Source organism: Anomaloglossus baeobatrachus, chromosome 8, assembly GCF_048569485.1.
Source record: "Anomaloglossus baeobatrachus isolate aAnoBae1 chromosome 8, aAnoBae1.hap1, whole genome shotgun sequence".
NCBI classification, from domain to species: domain Eukaryota; kingdom Metazoa; phylum Chordata; class Amphibia; order Anura; family Aromobatidae; genus Anomaloglossus; species Anomaloglossus baeobatrachus.
In genome coordinates this window covers 129,828,285-129,851,570 of record NC_134360.1, presented here as the reverse complement: position 1 = coordinate 129,851,570, position 23,286 = coordinate 129,828,285, and the positions used below count along the sequence as shown (strand labels likewise).

Sequence of the window (23,286 nt, the reverse complement as noted above, 5' to 3'; positions counted from 1 at the left end):
CCTGTTCCACTGCTGGCGTGTCATCTCGTGTTGGAGCGGACGGTTCTTTAGGTGGATCCGGAACCTCTTCTGTTTCTGGCTCGACCAACTGCGGAAACGTCAAAACTGGTACCACTATGGCATTGTTTATTCGGGTCCAAGTTTTGGGGAATTTTCCAAGGATTGTTTGGATCATCTCCCCCTCTTTCTCTTGACTTTGGGGACTTCCTTGTACTTCTTCCATTTCTCTTTGGATTCTGCACCGTTCAGGGCACGCTTTCAGGCGGTCTCGAGAGACTGCTTGATAGGTCTTGCCTTCATCCTTGCTTATGAGGCATACCTTACTGTTGTCAAAGTTGGAGGGGATAATGGTGTAGGGCTCGTTTTCCCACTGATCATCCAATTTATCGTCCTCCGCTTCTTCTTGAGGACTTGTTCTCCAGGTGCTAAGGGAGTTGCTGGGGCTGTTTGATTGTAATGCTGCTCTTGTCTCGTTCTTGCTTGAGACAGGGCCCTCTCTACGCATTCCTGGACCTTACGGTACCGCTGCTGCCGCTCTGTATCCCAATCTTCCATTTCCTGAACCGCCTCAGGTGACACAGTCCCCATCTCAAAGTCTACAGGTAACTTGCCAGGTCTGGCTCGCATCAGGTAAGCAGGGCTGCAGTTGGTCGAATTTACCGGGATATGGTTGTACAAGTCTACCAGATCTGGTGACTTTTCTGGCCATTGGTTTCTTTCTTCCAAAGGTAGAGTCTTGAGCATGTCAATAACCACATGGTTCATCTTCTCGCACAATCCATTGGTTTGGGGGTGGTACGGTGTGGTTCTGATTTTCTTACAACCGTACAGGTTACAGAACTCTTGGAACACTTCTGCCTCGAATGCAGGACCCTGATCAGTCAGTACCCTTTCAGGGTAACCGTGAGGTCGACAAAAGTAGGCCTGAAATGCTCTCGCTGCTGTTCTGGCTGTCTGGTCCTTCACGGGCACTACTACCAGGAAACGAGAGTAATGGTCCACAATGGTGAGGGCGTACACATAACCTGACCGGCTTGGTGTTTACTTCACGTGGTCCAGAGCCACCAACTCCAGGGGCTGCTTCGTGACAATTGGCTGTAGGGGAGACCTCTGGCTAGCATCATCTTTCCGCCTCAGGTTACACGGACCACAGTCTCGGCACCACTTCTCGACTGTCTTTCTCATGTGCACCCAGTAGAACCGATCACGGAGTAGGGTCTCCAACTTCTTCCACCCGAAGTGTCCTGCATTATCATGATAAGCTGCTAGGACCATTGGAGCATCCCTCTGCGGAACCACTATCTGCCAGACGAGTTCATTCGTTCGCCAGTTGACATATCTCTTACAGAGCTTGCCTTGATAGGTGAACAGCCGTCCCCTCTCCTTCCACAACTGCTGGGCTTCTTCTGGAGCATCTGGGCCAAGATGAGTCTCAGCTTGTGCTAGCTTTTCTTTGACCAATCGCACGGCCAGGTCACCGTTCTGCGTCTCTTCCCAATTATGGTGGAGTAATGGGTTGACCGAGACTTCGTGCTGGCTCGAGCGCTTCACTCCTACAGCATGCTCACACTGGGACACACCTTGGTGATGGAAAGCCGGTAACTCTATCTCTTCGAGTTCATCCAGGTCTTCTCCAGACTCGGGTAAGTGAGGCATTCTGGACAGCGCATCAGCATTGTTATTCTTCTTGCCAGCCCGATACTTGATGGTAAAGTCAAAGTTAGACAGCCGGGCCATCCATCGCTGTTCCAACGCACCTAACTTGGCTGTTGCCAGGTGTGTCAACGGATTGTTGTCCGTGAAGATGGTGAACTTAGCCGATGCCAGATAGTGCTTGAAGCGTTCAGTCACTGCCCAAACAATAGCGAGGAACTCCAGCTTGAAGGAACTGTAGTTTTCTGGATTCCTTTCTGTGGGCCGTAGCTTCCTACTGGCGTACGCTATCACCCTCTCTCTACCTCCCTGCACTTGGGACAGAACTGCTCCCAGTCCCACGTTGCTGGCGTCTGTATACAGTACAAACGGCTGGCTGTAGTCAGGGTAGGCCAGAATCTCTTCTCCCGTGAGAGCCCCTTTAAGCCGGACAAAGGATGTTTCTAGTTGGCTGCTCCATTCAAATGGAGGGCTCTGCTTCTTAGCCTGCTTTGGCTGGCCCACCAGGAGATCTTGAAGGGGCGCTGCTATCTTGGTGAAACCATCAATGAACCTTCGGTAGTAGCCCACCAGCCCAAGGAACTGCCGCACCTCCTTTACCGTGGTGGGTCTTGGCCAGTCCTTGATTACGGTGACTTTCTCCGGATCAGGTGCCACACCTTCCGCGCTGACCACATGACCCAGGTACTGTACCTTTGGCTTCAAGAGGTGACATTTGGACGGCTTTATCTTCAGGCCATATTTCGACAAGGACTCAAACACCTCTGCTAAGTGCCTCAGGTGGTCTTCATAAGTCTTGGAGTAGACTATGACGTCATCCAGGTACAACAGCACGGTTTCAAAGTTGTGGTGGCCCAAGCAGCACTCCATCAGCCTTTGGAATGTCCCTGGAGCGTTGCAGAGCCAGAATGGCATACAGTTGAACTCACAGAGGCCCATTGGTGTCGTGAATGCAGTCTTCTCCTTGTCCGCCTCTGCCACGGGAACCTGCCAATACCCACTTGTGAGATCCAAGGTGGAGAAATAGTTAGCTGACTTTAAGGCTGTTAGTGACTCCTCTATTCTGGGCAGTGGATAAGCATCTTTATGTGTAATGCGGTTAATTTGCCTGTAATCTACGCACATTCTCATTGTACCATCTTTTTTCTTTACGAGCACTAGGGGAGCTGCCCAGGGGCTACAACTATCTCTGATAACCCCAGCCTCCTTCATTTCCCGCAACATTTCTTTGGCACGCTGATACTGTGCGGGGGGCACAGGGCGGTATCTCTCTTTAATGGGATGATGATCACCCGTGGGGATTTGATGTTTAACCCCTTTCACCTGCCCAAAATCTAGGGGGTGTTTGCTGAAGACCCGCTCGTACTCCTGTACCACCCGGTAAACCCCATGCTTTTGGTGTGAGGGGGTGGAGTCGGTGCCCACATGTAATTTTTGGCACCAGTCTTCCAGCTGCCCCTTGGAGCCATTGTCTTCCGCCTGGTCGGACGGGATCAAGGGTTCCACTGCTTTGATGGTATTGTTGCTGACAGTGTACAGTTTTGCTACAGTGGCGTACCGGGGCAATTTTGCCTCGTCCTCCCCACAATTCAGGACACGGACGGGCACTCTCCCCTTGCGAACGTCTGCTACCCCTCTGGCTACCAGGACTCCCGGCCTACTGTCTGAATACACCGGTTCTACCAAGGCATGGTAATCCTGACCCTTGAGGCCTATTGCTGCCCGACACCATATCAACATTTCACTTCTTGGGGGTATTGCAATGGGGAGGGGGTCACTTACCCTCACACTGCCAATTTCTCCTCCGGCCAGCTCTACCTGCTGCCTCCTCATCAGGGCTCTGATCTCCCTCTGTAGGGCACGCTGCTGCCCGGAGCTGGCGGTTTCAGATGCCTGTTGCAACAAAATTATCACTTCGGCAATACAATTTTCTATCACATTTGTACCAATGGTTAGCAGTGGTTCAGATTCTTTGCGATCTATATCTACAATTATCATCCCCTGACATGGCAATTCTACCTGCCCCACTTTAATGGTTACTTCTTTGTACCCAATTTGGGGTAAGGGCTGACCATTACTGGCCACAATTGTTAAATCATCATCTGGGCCATGGTCAATGTCTGAATCAGCCCAATATCTTTTGTACAGTTTGTAGGGGATGGTTGTTACCTGGGACCCCGTATCCAGGAGGACATTCAAAGGGATCCCATCCAGCACAATAGGAAGGACCGGGCGTCCTCCCACATACTTGCTGCGGCTGGGGGTTGAGCCGGGCTTCCTCACACCTGGGGGTTGGCTCCTGGCCCCAGGCTCGGCCCATTTAAAGGACAGCGTCGTGCAATGTGGCCCACCTGGCTGCAGCGGCGGCAGATCGGTTGTCCCGTTGAATCATACCGGTCTGTGTCTCTGCCTCGGGTCGGCGGAATCCTCCTCTGTCGCATCCAGGGGACGTCATCTGGGCTGGAGGCCAACTCGAGTCTTGCAGGCGATGGGGTCACTTGTAGAGACTGCACGGTCTTGGCAAGGGCAGCTACAGTCTTGGTCAGCTCCTGGACCTGCTGTCTGAGCTCTGCAGTGGGGTCCTTATCCAGGGACTGCGCCTCAGCCCCTGCAGCGGCTCGTGTTGCAGGCACCACCCCGGGGTACGTGATAGCAAGAGGCCGAAGGGATACTGGGTCATTCGGTGTAGATTCTCTCAGTACCCGGATGGCCTGGTCCTTAAACTTTGCAAAGTTCAGAGCAGGGTTCTGCAGGACCATGATACGCAGCTGTGTCCTGTGGGCGTCTGACAGGAGCCCTTCTATGAACTGCTCAGTTAGGAGTTTGTGTTCTTCACGTACACTCTCTGGGTCCACCTGTTTAACTGCTTTCAGGGCCTCCTGCAAGTTTAAGGCATAGTCCCTTATGCTGTCTGTGGCCCGTTGCTTGCACCCAAAGAATCTCATCTTTATCTCTGCTGCGGTGCGGGTGTCAAAAGTACTCTTTAGCTTGGCCAATATCTGGGTTACTGTCCCTTTATCTGTATCAGGCCAGGACTTCACTTCACGCTGGGCTGCGCCGGCTAGCTGTCCCATTAATATGCCCACCTTCTGGCTCTCAGTCAGAGGATACACCCGGAACAAGCTGTGCAGGCTTTCCCTGAAGTCGCTCAAGGTATGGGACTCCCGGGAGTACTGCGGTAGCCATTCTGCTCCCGGGATGTACGGCATTGTGATCGGCATTACCGGCGCTGCAGCGGGGGCTGGGGCGACGGCGACTGGGATTACTTCGGCCGGTGCCGCGGCGCCTCGGGCGATGGCAGCCACCTGCTCTCCCTCTGAGTCGGACATCTTCCTCCCCCTTAGTGAACCTTACCAGGCTCCGTTCACTTTTCAAATTTCCTTCTGGGTCGCGCGGGGTTAACAGCGCTCTGCTCTGATGGCGCGCTCCCTTCGCGCTCTTTGTCAGGCACGCCCCCCTTCTTCCTGCGCTCGGCGAGGCTAATGGCGGCGGCGGTTTGCAGATAGTACCCAGTCTTTTAAGCACAATTCCTGCAGGCGCACAGTACCCGGTGTGACCGGGCACGAAATCCTGTTCGTGACGCCAAAGTTGACTCGCCCACCCCAGGGCTATGGGACACCCGGTGCCGGGCCGGACTAGTCCGGTGGTAGTCAGTGGTGGCTGGGCCCGGCTCCGTGGCCCTGGTGGGTGTCAGTAGAATATGTGGCTGACGACTTTAAGTTTGTGTTCGTGACGCCACCTGTGGTATGCGGCTATTAAGCCGCCGCTGCTGTGTAAGGCCTCCGGGGTGATGTGTGGCAGCAATGGTGATACTGCTCCCCACAGGTGGAGCGGTGCCCCGGGACACAGTTAGTGCTTGTGGAAGTCTATGGTGTTGTGTGACTAACACGGTGCAGGGCCAACAAGCAATGAAAGAAACAGGCACAAACGGTAGTCTCTTTACCTTCTCCTCTTTTACTCGGCAGAAGTTTAGTCCAGGGAGACCGTCACAGATGGTAAAGATGGTCCGGCCGGCCTGGAAGTGCCTGGGGTGATCTTTGGCCAGTTGAGTATGAGGCCTACTCCCTAATCTTTCTTTGCTGTTTTAGGACACTGCACTTTGGGTTCGCAATTGCCCTCTTGCTGCTGGGACTGGTGGTTCGTCCCTTTTTCTGTGTGGTAGACTGCGCAGGCCCTCTCTGGTGATTCTCTGCTGGAGTCCACACCGGGCCCTTGGAATGCAGCTGTACCTTCAGATTACTTCTGGGCCAGGGGGCTTGCAGCTCTCCTGCCCTCCGGATTCAGCTACCAGGGATGGATTTTATGCCCTGGCAACCACAGACTCCGATGTCCGAGTCTCTTCTGTGCCTCTCTGCACCTCTTGCTTCACTGGGCCAAGCTATCCCAGCTCTAGGCCCCAGTTCTACAAGGCAGCACTACTCTCCGTCTGTCCTCTTTCACTCCAGTCTACAGACTAACCACTACTTCCTCCCTCCAGCCAGACTTAAGGAATCCTCCCTGAAATTCCAGGTTCAGAGCTCCCTCTGCTGTCCGGAGGGAGAACTGTGTTGGGTGTTAACTTACTGGCCAATAGATCTCCCAATTACCTCCAGGCTCAGCATTAACCCTTTGGGAGGGCAATGCTGTTGTGGCGACCAGGTCCTGGGGCGCCACACCCATTGTAAGGAAGTGGGTCTATTGTAATATAGCCCTTAGGCAGGGCAGCCAAAAATTTGGAGGCTCCATATTGTGCCTGGATAGAGATGTGCATGAGGGCCTCAAAACATTGTTCCCATTGCAAAGGAGCGGGTCTCCTGTCGTTGTAATGCCCATTCTGAAAGAATGGTCGAAAAAATTTACCATTGGGGGTATACCTGAAACAACGGCCTAACTATTGTAACGGTCATCATGATGGCGCATGAGGAGAAGGAGGAGCAGTCCAGCGATTAGCCAAAGTCCAGAAGTATGTTACCATGGGTGAGTGGAGGTTCATGGCAAATTCCCGTTACAAACTTTAAATTCCGCTGTCATTTGCTGGTGGTGTGGTGAAGTCTGGCCCAATCCAACCCTTGTTCATCTTGATCAGAGTCAGCCTGTCAGCATTTTCAGTTGACAGGCGGGTGCGTTTATCTGTAATGATTCCATCTGCGGCACTAAAAACACGCTCTGACAAAATGCTAGCGCCAGGGCAGCCCAAGACTTCCAACGCGTAGAGAGCCAATTCATGCCACGTGTCCAGCTTGGATACCCATTAATTGTAAGGCACAGAGGAATGTCGGAGTACAGTTGTTTGATCTGCAAGGTACTCCTTGAGCATCTGGGCAAACTTGGAATTTCTTGTGGCACTACCCCGCACCTCAGGGGCTGTGGTATGTGAGGGGCTGAGAAAACTGTCCCACATCTTAAAGACTGTTCCCCTACCTCTGGCGGATTGGACTTGTGCCCCTCGGCTGTACGCCTTGGTTGTCCACTGATTCCTGACCTATGCCGCTAGCGTTTTGTGAGGGGAATGCTTTGCCTACTTCCGTGACTATGGCCTTCTGGAACTGCTGCCTTTTGCCTGACCTCTCCGCCTCAGGAATAAGAGACATAAAGTTCTCCTTTTAGCGTGGGTCTAACAGTGTTACCAACCAGTAATGATTGTCGGCCAAGATGTTCTTAACGCGAGGGTCACGAGACAGGCAGCTTACCATAAAGTCAGCCATGTGTGCCAGACTCTTAACAGCCATCACTTCAGTATCCTGACCAACACGATGACTGAACATGCTGTCCTCCTCCTCCTCCTCATCATCTACCCTGTCCTCTGGCCAGCCACGCTGAACCGAGGATATGACTGCATGTCATATCCTCAATTTGGCCGGAGAGTTGCTCCATGTCTTCATCCTCCTCCTCGTCATAGTCCTCCACTGCACGTTGTGATGAGACGAGGCTGGGCTGTGTGTTATCACCCACACCCACTACTGTTTCTTGCTCCAACTCATCGTGCTCCGCCTGCAATGCATCATGTTTGTTTTTGAGCAGAGACCATTTTAGAAGGCAGATAAGCGGTATGGTGATGCTAATAATGTCATCATCGCCGCTCACCATCTTGGTGGAGTCCTCAAAGTTTTGGCGGATGGTACATAGGTCGGACATCCATCTCCACTCCTCAGGTGTTATGTGTGGAGTTTGACCCATTTCCCTACGGCTTAGGTGATGCAGGTACTCAACAACTGCCCTCTTCTGCTCACATATCCTGACCAACATGTGCAGAGTTGAATTCCAACGCGTGGGGACATCACACACCAGTCTGTGAGCCGGAAGATGCAAATGGCGCTGAAAGCCGGCAAGGCCGGCTGAAGCAGTAGGTGACTTTCAAAAATGTGCAGACAGGCGGCGTACTTTTACCAGCAGATCAGACAGCTCTGGGTATGGCTTTAGAAACCGCTGAACCACGAGGTTGAGCACATGGGCCACGCATGGACCATGTGTCAGCTGGCCTCGCCTCAAAGCCGCCACCAGGTTCCGGCCATTGTCACACACAACCTTTCCTGGCTTTAGGTTCAGAGGTGTGAGCCAGTGATCTGCATGCTGTTTCAGAGCTGTCCACACCTCTTCTGCATTGTGGGGTTTGTCACCTATGCAGATTAGCTTCAGCACAGCCTGTTGCCGCTTCGCCGAGGCAGTGCTGCAGTGCTTCTGTGTCGCCCTGGACAAGCCAGGGGCCACAGAGCACAACACTTACACACCCCACACTCCCTGCAGGCACATCATAGTCAAAACACAAAATCCTTGTTGCCTTCCCCAGGGGCTGTTGTCCACACCAGGGGGTGGAGCCAGGCGGTTGGTCTCCACCCACCAAGGAGTTCCCAGTCCTGGAGGAGGGAAAACACAGGCAGTGAGAGTTAAGCTAAGGAAGTGGAAGGAGGAAAGTAGTAGAGAGGAGAAAAGTGACAGCAAAGAGCCTGAAGTTGGTCCGGGTGTGTGGCCCGGACAGGACAGCAAGGTTGGCAGGATGTGGTGACCGTCTGCAGTGGAGGCCGATTGGAGTCTGCCGTAAGGACCGTGGACGGGTGGTGACCCGGCGGTACCGGACCAGTATACAAAGAGAAGCCAGCACCATTGGCAGGGGCCTTTCGGATCCCGGCAAGGCTTGGTGTCGTGAATTTGCCAAATCCGTTAGTGAAGGGGACCTCCAGGTTTCCAAACAGCCAAGTCCCGATAGAAGGCAACCGTCCAACCGTGAAGGGGAGACACCGCCACCGCCAAGGGCAACCGTCTCCCAGGGCCAGCGCCTGTGGGCAAAAGGGGCTCCTCCGGCCCATATCCAGGTCGGGGAGCGGGTTACCGGTGGGAACCCATCGCTACCAACACTGAACTTAGGTGCAGGGAGAGACAGTCATCACTAACCTGCAGGGAGGAACAACCGCAGCCGTCCGAGGGACCCGTCCATCCAGCCGCCTGTTTTACCGTGAACTGAGTCATCATCATTGGGCTGAGTGAGTACCTCCTTGCCGTGCGGCACAGCGCTGCCCATGCGACCCTGCACCTCATCAGGCCCCGCAACCCGCCTGTCATCCATCTCTACCCCATCACCGGGCCCCGGGACAACCAACCCCCCTACCCACGGAGGGGAGAAATAACAACAAAGCTGCTCCCTGTCACAGGCTCCCGGGATCCCCGTCCAGAGCAGCGGTGGTGTCCACACAATCACCACAACCGTGGGTGGCTTCACGGACAATATCCCCAAAACCCAAACCACCCCTTTTCACTCACGGGCGAGGAGCGCCGCTCGAGTCCCCGGGATCCGGCCATCGCTCGAGCCACCGAGCAGCAGCAGCCGTAGAGCAGCGGCAGCCGGACCCGAGCAGTGGGAGAGCGCAGCGTCCCCTCCTCCGCCCGCGACACTTCCAGCTTGGGACTGGTGTGGAGGGTAAAGTGGATGAGGATGCACAGGAGGAGGAGGAGGCTGAGGAGCATGACATTCCGGAGCTGTAGAGTGTGGGTGAAACCCTGACTGAGATAGGGCCTGCAAAACTTGGTGTGGGAAGGACGTGTTCCGTCCCTCGCTCAGACTGGGTCGCAGCTTCCACAATATTAACCCAGTGTGCCGTCAACGAGATGTAGCGGCCTTGCCCACAAGCACTTGTCCACGTGTCTGTGGTTAGGTGGACTTTGGCTGAAACAGCGTTGTTCAGGGCACGTGTGATGTTTTGTGACACATGGTTATGCAATGCGGGGACGGCACACCGGGAGAAATAGTGGCGGCTGGGGACCAAGTAACGTGGGACAGCTGCCGCCATCAGGTCACGGAATGCTTCTGTCTCCACCAGCCTAAAAGGCAACATTTCCAGCGCAAGCAGTCGCGAAATGTTAGCATTTAGAAGTGTGGCATGTGGGGCGTTGGCAGTGTATTTGCGCCTGCGTTCAAAGGTTTGCTGAATGGATAACTGAACGCTGCACTGGGACAAGGACGTGCTTGATGATGGTGTTATTTCTGCAGGTGCAGGGCCGGAGGAGGCTTGTTCGCAGGCAGCATGGACAGGGGATTGGCTCGCATGCACAACAAGCGAAGACGTAGCAGTGACATCAGCAAGCACTGCTCCTCGACTCTTTTGAACATCCCACAAAGTCGGGTGCTTGGCTGACATGTGCTGATCATGCTGGTGGTGGTCAGGCTCCTAGTTTTCGTACCCCTGCTGATGCTGGCATGGCAGGTGTTGCAAATGGCCTTTTTAGAATCATCTGGAGCCAACTTAAAAAACTGCCAGACTCGGGAAGACCTAACATTTGTACAGGCACCTTGTGTCGTGTTGTTGTTCCGGGGAACGGTTGCCTGACGTCTGCCTGGGGCCACCACCCTGCTTCTTACTGCCTGTTGGGATGCTACGCCTCCCTCCCCCTGTGCACTGCTGTCCTCGCTTTGCATATCCTCCTGCCAGGTTGGGTCAGTTACTGGATCATCCACCACGTCGTCTTCCTCTTCCGCACCCTGCTCCTCCTCCTGACTTCTTGACAATTGTGTCTCATCATCGTCCACCCCTTGTTGAGACACGTTGCCAACTTCGTGAGAACGTGGCTGCTCAAATATTTGGGCATCTGTACATACAATCTCGTCATGGCCCACTTCAACAGGAGCTGGCGAGAGGCCAGAATGTGTGAATGGAAACGTGAACAGCTCTTCCGAGTGTCCAAGTATGGGATCAGAAATGTCCGTGGACGTGTACTCGGCCTGGTGGTAGGAAGGAGGATCAAGTTCTGAAATGTGCGGTGCAGTATCACGCCTACTGACACTTGACCGTGTGGAAGACAGAGTGTTTGTGGTGGTGCCAATCTGACTGGAAGCATTATCCGCTATCCAACTAACAACATGTTGACACTGGTCTTGGTTCAAGAGCGGTGTACTGCTGCAGTCCCCAAGAATTTGGGACAGGATGTGCGAGCGAGTAGATGTGGCCCTTTGTTGTGGCGAAATTAGAGCTTGCACACGACCTCGGTCTCTGCCTGCACCACAATCACGTCCACTTCCTTGTTCGTTGCCAACGCCCTTGCGCATTTTGCAATGCTGTGCTGATGTGTATTCACTAGACTTGTGCGTTATATCCAAGTTTGTGCAAAACCCACACAAGTGCACCTGAATGCTGCCACCAACAGGCACACACGTGCGGTTTTTAAATGCAAGTACAGACGCACTAAGAACCTAACAGGTCTCTATCCAGGGACAATGTGGAGCCTCCCAATTTTTGGCTGCTCTGCCAAAGGGCTATACTACAATAGACCCACTTCCTTACAATGGGCACTTCAGGTTTACAGGCCCTCATGCACGTCTCTATCCAGGGACAATGTGGAGCCTCCCAATTTTTGGCTGCCCTGCCAAAGGGCTATACTACAATAGACCCACTTCCTTACAATGGGCACTTCAGGTTTACAGGCCCTCATGCACGTCTCTATCCAGGGACAACGTGGAGCCTCCCAATTTTTGGCTGCCCTGCCAAAGGGCTATACTACAATAGACCCACTTCCTTACAATGGGCACTTCAGGTTTACAGGCCCTCATGCACGTCTCTATCCAGGGACAACGTGGAGCCTCCCAATTTTTGGCTGCCCTGCCAAAGGGCTATACTACAATAGACCCACTTCCTTACAATGGGCACTTCAGGTTTACAGGCCCTCATGCACGTCTCTATCCAGGGACAACGTGGAGCCTCCCAATTTTTGGCTGCCCTGCCAAAGGGCTATACTACAATAGACCCACTTCCTTACAATGGGCACTTCAGGTTTACAGGCCCTCATGCACGTCTCTCTCCAGGGACAATGTGGAGCCTCCCAATTTTTGGCTGCCCTGCCAAAGGGCTATACTACAATAGACCCACTTCCTTACAATGGGCACTTCAGGTTTACAGGCCCTCATGCAAGTCTCTATCCAGGGACAACGTGGAGCCTCCCAATTTTTGGCTGCCCTGCCAAAGGGCTATACTACAATAGACCCACTTCCTCAAAATGGGCACATTAGACTCAAGAGGCCTTCATGTACGTCTCTTCTCAGGGACATCGAAGTGCCACACAATGTTTTCACGTAAAATCTTTCATGTAATCTCCAAAAGTAACATACACCAGCTCTATCTCACTATTGGGTATGTGCCCTTAACATTTCCGCCATGAAAATTCATTTTGGTGTCATTTTGGAAGGTTTTCTGGTGAGTCCGTAAAAATGGCGTAAAACGCAGACAAAATTGTTCACAGCTGTGACTTTTGAGGGATAAATGCTTCAAGGGGTCTTCCCCATGCTGTTGCCATGTCATTTGAGCACTCTTCTGAGACTTTTGTGACATTTTTAGGGTTTCTACATGCTGCCGGGGGTCATTTCATAAAAATACTCGGGTCTCCCATAGGATAACATTGGGCTCGGTGCTCGGGCCGAGTACACGAGTATCTTGGGATGCTCGGCCCGAGCCTCGAGCACCCGAGCTTTTTAGTACTCGCTCATCACTAATAATTATACAATGTGATATGAAGAAAAAAAAAAAAGTCTTTCAATTTTCACACTGGCCAAAATATCTGTATTAGGCCGGAGTCACACTTGCGAGAGACTCGCCTGAGTCTCACATCGGTATCACCTGGCATGGCCGCACACCCTCCGGACAGGGCATCTCAGCTGCAGAAATAGAAATACATGCAGCCGACCCGCTACTGTCAGGAGAGTGTGCGGCCATGCCAAGTGATGCAATGTGAGACTCGAGCGAGTCTCTCTCAAGTGTGACTCCGTCATTAGTAGACTATACGTTCATGTTTCAGGAAATTCACATTGTTATTAGCAGCAATTGACTGACTCAAACTCTAACTTTTATATTCAAGCATCTAATGGATGGGCAGAGTCAAGTGTGACATCACCTTTTGTGTTAGTTAGATTCTGTGTTATCGAGGTTGTGATGGTAGCTTTCCATCTTGAAAATGACAGTATGGCTTTAACTCCTTTCCGACCAAGGTCGTACTGTTACATCCTATCTTAATATCACTTAATGACCAAGAAAGTAACAGTATGTCCTAGCAATCGTTGGGGCACAGGGGGCTGTGCTCCTGCGATTGTGGCCAGGGACTCGGGTTACCCAACAGCCGAGTCCTGAGCCTAGCAGCCAGGGATGGTGCCTGTGCCATCCTTGGCTGTTTAACCCCTAATAGTCGCAATCAATACCGATCGCAGCACTTAGGATATTGGGAGATGGTTCGCGCTTACTCTCCCCTCCGATCGGGACCCCCAGCGATGTAATCATGATGGACCGATCATTGTCATGGTGTCCCAAGGTTGTCATGACGACCTCCGGGTCACCTGACTACAAAAAACCTGTTTGATCATGTCTGGAGCATCATCACACAGGCTTTCAATATGCAGCTCTGACAGCTGCGATGTTCTGCAGTGATCGACCACTGCAGAACATTGCAGTTGCAATTAGAGAACTGTGGGGTGCTGTCTCATAAAGAGACTAAATGAAAAAAAATAAAAAAGGGAAAAATATAAAAAGGCAAAACAGAAAATGAACAAAAATATAAAGAAATCCACTTTTTAGGCACCTCACTGGTCTCCAAATGCAACATGACATCTGCTAATGAGTCCAACTAATTTTCCTTTCAAAAATTGAAATAGCGCTCCTTCCCTTCCAAACCCTGCTGTGTGCCCAAACAATTGATTTCCACCACATATGAGGTATCAGCGTACTCAAGAGAAATTTCATAATACAGTTTAAGGTGCATTTTTTTCCTAATACCTTTGTAAAAAATGCTATCTGGTTGAAGTAACAATTTTGTGGTAAAAAAAAAATTATTTTATTTTCACCTGTGAGACTGTGACCGGGGTTATCTATGACAGCCGGTATGTCTCGCCCCGGTTGTGCTCACTCCATGATAGAAAGTAAATCCACTCTAGGGTTAATGCTGTTTCCCTACAGGCTGAAGGAAGGGTTAAATGGAAACAGGAACAAGGGCAAGTGTGCCGGGTGTGAGGGAGTGAACAGAACTCCCTGAGCTCTCTGCTGGAGAGGCACATGTATATTATTGTGGACTTTTGTTTGGACATTAAACCGTGTGCTGAGAACCTTAATGCCTGGATCCCGTGTCGTCTGCCGCACAGCCGACCACGCTACCTCACATATGGTGGAGAATGCGGGCATGCCAGCCGGTGAGGTGTAGCTTCCATTTCTGGTAACCCCGTAGCACATGTCCTGGATTCGAGCGGCTATACTACAGCCCAAACCCGGTGACGCCATGGAGGACATACTAAAGCAGCTGGCTCAGGCTAATGCACAGCAACAACAGGCTAATGCACAGCAACAACAGGCTAATGCACAGCTACAAGAGGCTAATGCACAGCAGCAACAGACCAATGCACACCTGCTCCGGGCGTTGGAACGTCAGCAGCAATCCTTGCAAGTGCAGGACAAAAAGCACCAAGAACAGCTGGTTCAGGCCAATGCACGTCAGCAGCAAGCCTTAGAATTGCAGGAACAAAGACATCAAGAACAGATGGTTCTCCTGGCCAAGTCGATCCGTGCCGGACCGGCAGCAACAACCCCGGGACCGGGTGACGACGGCAGCGTCCGGAAAGCGGTGAGACAAGCGTTGCAAAAGATGACCCCGGGGGATGATGTGGAAGCGTTCCTGGCGGTGTTTGAGCGGGTGGCCGAGCGGGAAAAGCTGCCGACCCCCCAGTGGGCTGAGGTATTGTCGCCCTATCTGACGGGGGAACCCCAAAAAGCGTACCTGGACCTCTGTACCGAGGACGCCATTGACTATGTGACCCTAAAAGCCGAAATACTGGCTCGGTTGGGGGTGAATACCTATGTACGGGCTCAGCGGGTAAATCAGTGGTTCTATGAGGAAGCCAAACCCGTACGCTCCCAGGCCTATGACTTGTTGCAACTTGTAAAAAAGTGGTTGCAGCCTGACACTCTGAGCCCGGCGCAAATGGTGGAAAGGGTAGTAGTGGATCGTTTTGTGCGCACTTTACCCGTCACCGTTCAACGGTGGGTAGGACAGGGTGACCCGAGTACTCTGGACCAATTAGTGTCCCTGGTAGAGCGGCATGTGGCTACGCAGGACTTGATACGGGACACTGAGACTTTGCGTACCGCTCGTCGGTCCGGCCCCTCCAAGCCTAGGGCCAAGGACCCACCGCTGACAACGGTGCAGGAGTCCCCTACCGTCCCGTCTGAGGCCGCGGCCGCCATTCCTGAGGTCCGGAAGGTTCTGTACCCTAAACGACAACCCGTCAAAGGGGTTTCCGTCCCCATTAGATGTTGGCGGTGCCAGCGGGTGGGACATATGGAAGCCCAGTGTCCACTCACCACGGAGCCCATGGATTGTGGGGTTACCCGGCGGGGTTCAATGTATGCTCAGGTGGTGTGTACCGCTGACCTGGTCTCCCCAGAGACGGAGCCCCACTTGTGCCAAATACAGGTGAATGGATGTCCGGTTACAGGATTGTTGGATTCCGGAAGCTTAGTGACCCTTGTGCGATCCACCTTGAGGGCTAAAGTAAAGGCCACAGGATGTACCGTAGGGGTGGTTTGCATACATGGGGACCGCCGAGACTATCCCACGGGGATTGTCACCATCACAGCACCTTGCGGTCAGGTGCAACATGAGGTGGGACTTCTTAACACTCTTCCTTATGACGTGATCCTAGGAAGGGATCTGCCCTATTTTTGGACTTTATGGAGGGGACCCCCTAAGTCCCCTCAGATATTGGTCAGTCCGGGACCTGAGCCCTACAATCCTGAATCCGGGACGCCTGCCGTAGGGGTCACCATGATAGGGACAGAGTGTGAACCCGATAGGTCACCCCTAGAGGTATTGGCAGGAGAGGCTGGGACAGGCGCGATATTTTACCACGCTCGACCTGACCAAGGGGTACTGGCAGGTGCCACTGACGGAGTCCGCCAAGGAGAAAACCGCTTTTGTTACGCCAGAGGGTCTCTTCCACTATGTTGTCTTGCCTTTTGGGTTACATGGCGCTCCGGCCACGTTCCAGAGGTTGATGGACTTAGTGCTGGAACCCCACCAGGCGTATGCATCAGCGTACCTTGATGACATCATTATTTACAGCTCCGAGTGGCAGACCCACTTGGAACAGGTACAAGCGGTGGTGGACGCGCTTCGAACAGCCGGATTGACAGCCAATCCCAAGAAATGTGCGTTGGGACTCACGGAAGCCCGCTACTTGGGCTACGTGATAGGCCAAGGAGTGATTAAGCCCCAAGTTAACAAGGTTGAGGCGATCCAGAAGTGGCCTAGACCCCTGACCACGAAGCAGGTTAGGGCCTTCCTGGGTATCGTGGGATACTACAGGAGGTTTGTAAAGGATTTTGCGGGACTATCAGCCCCCTTGACGGACCTTCTCAAAGGCAAGAAGTCCGTCATGGTGCGCTGGACTCCGCAGGCCGAGGACTCCTTCCGGGCCCTGAAGGGGGTCCTGTGCGGACAGCCCGTTCTTGTACACCCTGATTTCCGGATGGAGTTCATAGTACAGACTGACGCCTCAGAGGTCGGCCTGGGGGCAGTGCTGTCTCAGGTGGTTCAGGGGGAGGAACACCCCGTCACCTTCTTAAGTAGGAAGCTCACCCCTCCCGAGCGGAATTATAGCCTAGTGGAGAAGGAGTGCCTGGCGATCAAGTGGGCCTTGGAGTCCCTACGCTATTACCTGCTGGGACGGCAGTTTCGCTTGGTGACGGATCACTCTCCACTGGTCTGGATGAGGTCCGCCAAGGAACGGAATGCCCGGGTTACCCGGTGGTTCCTTTCTCTGCAGAACTTCCGGTTTACAGTTGAACATAGGGCCGGTAGGTTGCAGGGCAACGCCGATGCCTTGTCCCGCGGCCCGTGTTTGATGGCGGGAGTTCAACCTCGCACGCTTGAACTGAGGGGGGGGGGGTATGTGAGACTGTGACCGGGGTTATCTATGACAGCCGGTATGTCTCGCCCCGGTTGTGCTCACTCCATGATAGAAAGTAAATCCACTCTAGGGTTAATGCTGTTTCCCTACAGGCTGAAGGAAGGGTTAAATGGAAACAGGAACAAGGGCAGGTGTGCCGGGTGTGAGGGAGTGAACAGAACTCCCTGAGCTTTCTGCTGGAGAGGCACATGTATATTATTGTGGACTTTTGTTTGGACATTAAACCGTGTGCTGAGAACCTTAATGCCTGGATCCCGTGTCTTCTGCCGCGCAGCCGACCACGCTACCTCACACACCTTATAAACTTCTGTGAAGTCCCCGAGAGTTGAAGGTGTTCACCAAACATCTAGATAAATTCCTTGAGGGGTCTAGTTTCCATAATGGGGTCACATGTTGGGGAGCTCCACTGTTTAGGCTCTTCAGGGGGTCTCCAAACTCGACATGGTATCCGCTAATGATTCCAGCTAATTTTGCTTTCAAAAATTCAAATGGTGCTCCTTCCCTGCCGAGCCCTGCCGTGCACCCAAACAATTTATTTACACCACTTATGAGGTATCAGTGTACTCAGAAGAAATGGAACAATACATTTTATGGTGCCTTTTTTTCTGATATCCTTGTGAAAATGCTGGCTAAAGTTTTATGGCTAGAGAACATTTTTGTGGAAAAAGGTAAAATTTTCATTTTTTTCCTTCCCCATTGCTTTGGTTCCTGTAAAGCACCTAAAAGGTTAATAAACTTGGATGTGGTTTTGAGCAGTGTGAGGGGTGAGGTTTCTAGAATGGTGTCACTTTTGGGTATTTTCTGTCACCTAGGCCTTTCAAAGTCCCTTCAAATGTGATGTGGTCCCTAAAAAAAATAGTTTTCTAATTTTTTGGGAAAAATGAGAAATTGCTGATAAGCTTTGAACCCTTCTAACTTCCTAACAAAACAATTATGTTTAAAAAATTGTGCTCATGTAAAGTAGACATGTGGGAAATGTCATTTAGTAACTATTTTGTGTGACTCTCAGATTTATGGGCATAAAATTTCAAAGTTGGAAAATTGAGAGATTTTCAAAGTTTTTGCCAACTTTCAGATATTTTCACAAATAAATGCAAAAAATATCCTAATTTTACCACAACATGAAGTACAATGGTTCAAGAAAAAAAACAAAATGTCAGAATCACCGTTAAAGCATTCCAGAGTTATAACCTGTCAAAGTGACACTGGTCAGAAGGCAAAAAATGGCCTGGTCAGGAAGGTGAAAACAGGGCTCACGGGTGAATGGGTTAAGAAATGTCTGAAGATATTCTGTATGAATTCTGATTGGACTTCTGAACAGGTGCATCTAGCTATGTGCATAAAGCGATCGTACCCGCCCCCGTCGGTTGTGCGACACGGGCAAAGCGCTGCCCGTGCCGCACAACCTCACTTAACTTTGTCACACGCACTTACCTGCCCTGTGCAATTGTCCAATAGAAGCGGAGGGGCGGAGATGAGCGGGACGTAAACATCCCGCCAACCTCCTTCCTTCCACATTGCCGGCGGCCGTAGGTAAGCTGCAGTTCATCGTTCCCGGGGTGTCACACGGAGCGACGTGTGCTGCCTCGGGAATGATGAACAACTGGAGCACAGAAGGACTTTCGATTTTTTTTTAAAATGAGCGACGTGTCAATGAACATCAATAAGGTGAGTATTTTTGCTCATTCACAGTCGCTCATTTGTGTTACACGCTACAATATGTCAAACGAGGCCGGATGTGCGTCACTAACGACGTGACGCAATGACATATCGTTAGATATATCGTAGCGTGTAAAGCAGCCTTTACTCTTGCAAAAGATATATTATTAAATCTTAACCTTGACACATTATCGGAACATCCAATCATAATAGAAGATTTAAATGTAACCAATCAATAATGTAATGTTGAATGATCAGTGAAATGTTTTTTTATTCCTTATGTTTTCAAATCAACCAATATAGGCTGATTATATTTTGCACATTATCTCTTTGTTATGCCCAAAAATTCTACTTTATAAATACCAGTACTTCCTTGAATTAATGGGGAATTTTGTTATAACTAGAGCTGCTGGTGTGTGTGTTCTTATTTCCTCCATCAATGCCATTCATATGTAACACAAGGCAGGTCCCAGAACGGCCCTAGTCTGAGTTGCATGGCAAAGTGTTATTGTGATGATTACAATGAGCCTATGGATAACTCTCCCTGAAAGGGCAAGAATTAGATGTACAAAAATGCCCCAGTGGCCTGCATAAATAGTACTTTTTTTTTTTTTTTTTTTTAAAAATACAGTACTTTTTAAATGTTTTAGGCAGATGTGGAAACAATGCTGCAAAATAAGCCTGCTTTAAAAACTAGCACTGTTAATAGATTATTTTTAACTACTAACAAAATGCAAGCTCAGATACTCATCCCCTATATAGAGGAAAGATGTTTCCAGCATCCATGTCCAGAAGATATATAAAAAAAAATCTCTTTATTGGATATGCATTAAAAATACAGGAATCACATCCTGAACATAAAAAATCCCCATGGAGATAAGGGGTATGGTAGATGTTATGTGTTTCGAGCGAGCACCGCTCTTAGTCCCAATCCTTGGGATCCTTGGATTGGGACTAAGAGCGTTGCTCGCTCGAAATGCGTACCATCTACCATACCCCTTATCTCCATGGGGATTTTTTATGTTCAGGATGTGATTCCTGTATTTTTAATGCATATCCAATAAAGAGAAAATGTTTTCTATTTTATCTTCTGGATGTGGATGCTGGAAACCTCTTTCCTCTGCTTGGATGCCTCAGCCTTGCCGGCTTTCCTTCCGTGCACCTGTCCCTCATTCAAGTCTCCGCACAGATCAGGTGAGCTGAATCTTTTTCTTTTCCTCAGTTCATCCACTATATAGTAGCATCAGAGGCATTGGACTGATTCCAAACTTAAACTAATTTATGTTGTTTTGAAGACAAAGGGTGGTCACAACAAATATTGATTTTAAATTTTTCTTTTTATTCATTCACTTTAAAATTGTGTTGTTAATTAATACAAAATAAAAATCTTCATCTGCTTATTTATTTATTTTACTTACTTATATATAGAGCCATTAATTCCACAAGACTTTATAGACATCATCATTACTGTCCCCATTGGGGCTCACAATCTAAATTCCCTATCAGTATGTTTGGAAAGTGGGAGGAAACTGGAGAACCCGGAGGAAACCCACACAAAGACGGGAAGAACATTCAATCTCCTTGCATCCTTGCAGATGTTGTCGTTGGGGAAATTTGAATTGCAGCACTAACCACTCAGTCACCGTGCTGCCCTAAACCATTTCCAGAGTATTGTATATGTAATCAGTGGCATAGCTAAAGTTCGATGGGCCCTGGTGCACAACTTAGACATGTGCCCCCACCTACATGTTGGTTAGATGTATTAGCCCTTGTAGCGTTCTAAACCTTATAAAAACATATGTGCTACCACCCATAACGTAATAATGTCCATCGTCCTGTATTTATGTCACCCACCCTGAGTCCCTTCCGGTAAGAATGTTCAACATTCTGGTGTAACGTCCTCATCCTGACTCCTTCCAGTAATAAATATCCATCATTCTGTGCTTCTTCCAGTAATTTATGTCCCACATCCTGGTATAATGTCTGAGCTCCAGGGCTTATCCTGTAATCATGCTCCCTCACTGCCTTTTTTCTTTAACATGTCAATAACTTGAGAAAGGAAGTTAGAGTCTAGAAAAGTATCAGTGACTAGTGTAAGATCTGCAAGATTTCAATGTTATTCTCACCTTTTCCCACTCCCATGACGTCCTCTTCTTTTGCTAGCTCAGATGTTGGCAGCTAATCTCAGTATGCCTGCTATGGGCTATGTACTGCCTGTGACTGGCATGCTGACGTCAACTGCTGGCTTCTGATTGGCCAGAGACATGTAATGCGTAATCTGATGTAGGGACCCAGCAGGTCTACATGCTGCAATGCACTTAAGATGAATGTATATCCACTAGTGCATATCCAGGTGAAATAGGGTGGTGGGCACTCCTCCAACACGGGTCTAGTTATGGTCACACCCTCCGCAATCGTGGCCATTACTCTCTTGTATGAAACACAAAAACCTAATTTAAACAATAGATCATTTTCTGATGACACATTTTTTTTAAAATAAATAGGAACCAGTGCCACTTATAAGAATGGTGTATGGGATTGTAAGGAATTCTATCCTACTTTCCTTTTTATGGGACCAGTTATCCTATTATTGCCAGTTTGTGACTGTTTATACAATAGTCTTTTTTTTATTCACAACTCTTGTAATGTATATGACTGCTTTGACATATTTGACACATTATTATAATGGAGCTTCTGATTGTATTTTGGTTCCTATCATTTATCCTGGCCTTTGCACTTTTTTACGGCGGGGCATTGGGAAATGGTGCTATTCTTGTTATAGATGACAGTTTTCTGCTTTGTAAGTTGATTTAAGTGAGTTTTGTTCTTATCTATGGGCAAGGTCCAAAAGTCTGCAACTTATAGGCTGAGTAGAAGGTCCCAAAGGCACAACTATAATATAATACAATGAACAGAAGTGTACAAAGACAAACATTTTTTTTTAAATAGTCTATTACACATAAAAAGACATCCAAGAAAAGAGACACAGACAATTTGGGAGGTGAGCCAAGAGGAGACCCCAATAATGACAAGGCTCCAATTGTTATTATATCGGGAGAGTACCTATAGAAGACTTCTAGTGGTAACCACATTTGGGCTATATTATATTACCAATTGGTGTTTTCTCATTATTGGGGGTCTCCTCTTGGCTCACCTATCAAATTGTCTCCTGTGTCCGTTTTGTTGGTTTTTATATATCACTTTTAGGTCTTATTTATGTGCAGTAAAATGTGTCATTATTTTCTGTGTTCAGTGTGTGCACCCGTTCTATGCTCTCCTTATTTTCCTTCTTTTTATAGGATCTATTATTCTTTGAACATTTAAGGGTAGGCAGTACTTTGATTTTAAAATGGAACAGCAGCTTTACAAATTGAGCTAGTACAGTCCATAAATGTTTTAAAAAGTGCAGACAGTGTTGTAAAATAGCAAAAAGTAACCTAAGTATGAACTACATTTGCAAATTTTTGACCCCCCCCCTCCCCCTCTCGAAAAAAGCATTGACAAGATTTTCTTACAGAACTTGCCGTTATACCTTTGTACACATCTACTATCATATGAAGAACTGCTCCATGGTTTAAGGACATGAGTATCAGCTAGCATCCTGCGATACAGTAACATGAATGAATAGAAGCATCTCTTTTAGGTTCTATTTTTGTCATTTTAATAACTGGTTTTGGATTTAATTTTTTTGGATTTAATCTCTTTTTGGATTTTATCTGAAACTTTGAAAACTTTACTGTGTCCGTCCGTGTCTGTTACCTTACTCTCGAAAAACTGCACAATATGTAACAGTAGCAATAGATGACCATAGCAGAGTAGAAGAGACAACAGTTCTTTAGAGGAGTCTGCTTATTAGAAGACTCTTGCTTCTACAAGCAGCAGATACATGTATGATATGGCCTTTTCCCCCATAATGTGCAGGTTTTTTAAGCTTTTTTACAGACATGAAAAACAAAGCTGACTTTTTGTAATGTGTAGTAATGCAACTTTATCCATTATTTAGGTTTCCTTTGCACATTATTTATAGACTTGCTAAATTGTTTTTACAAAAGTGATAATTGCTTATGAAAATATGACTTTATATTGAAATGCAGGTTTATTGTTACTGTCCTGTTATGCCAAGTAAACCTGTTGCTTTAAATAAACAATATATTACAAAATGGAATCAACTTACTTTGAACAGCTGCTCACCACTGAGATAGAGGGAAAAAAGGTGTTTATGTCTTCGATAGACATTCCTATAAAAAAACAGAAATGCTGCCGTTCATTCCAGAGAGCAAAGGGCAAAGTGTTGTAGTCCTTGTGAAAAATTAACTAGAGGTGACCTTATATAGCAACTAGTTATTTGATTGCCGCAATTCCAAATAAACAAACTGTTAATCAAAGAAAATGCTCCTGGTTTCAGCAGAAACAGTACATATGAAAAGTAGTGATGAGCGAGCACTAAAATGCTCAAGTGCACATTACTCGAATGGAGCAGGTCAGACATTCAGATGGGCTTGGCTGAGGAACAAGTATAATGGAAGACAATGGGAAACTCGAGCATTTTTTCCAGAAGACCCTAATAGGAG

General features: G+C 49.2%; 1 protein-coding gene across 1 annotated transcript in view; it reads right to left on the bottom strand.

Annotated features, from left to right (window-relative positions):
- LOC142249962 (flavin-containing monooxygenase 5-like) overlaps positions 1-22,950 on the bottom strand; it is a 232,005-nt gene extending 209,055 nt beyond the window's left edge. Inside the window, exon 1 of the mRNA XM_075321998.1 lies at positions 22,890-22,950. The gene's annotated coding sequence lies outside the window, so the exon portion shown is untranslated. The remainder of the gene's footprint in view (positions 1-22,889) is intronic.
- Positions 22,951-23,286: the final 336 nt, after the last annotated feature.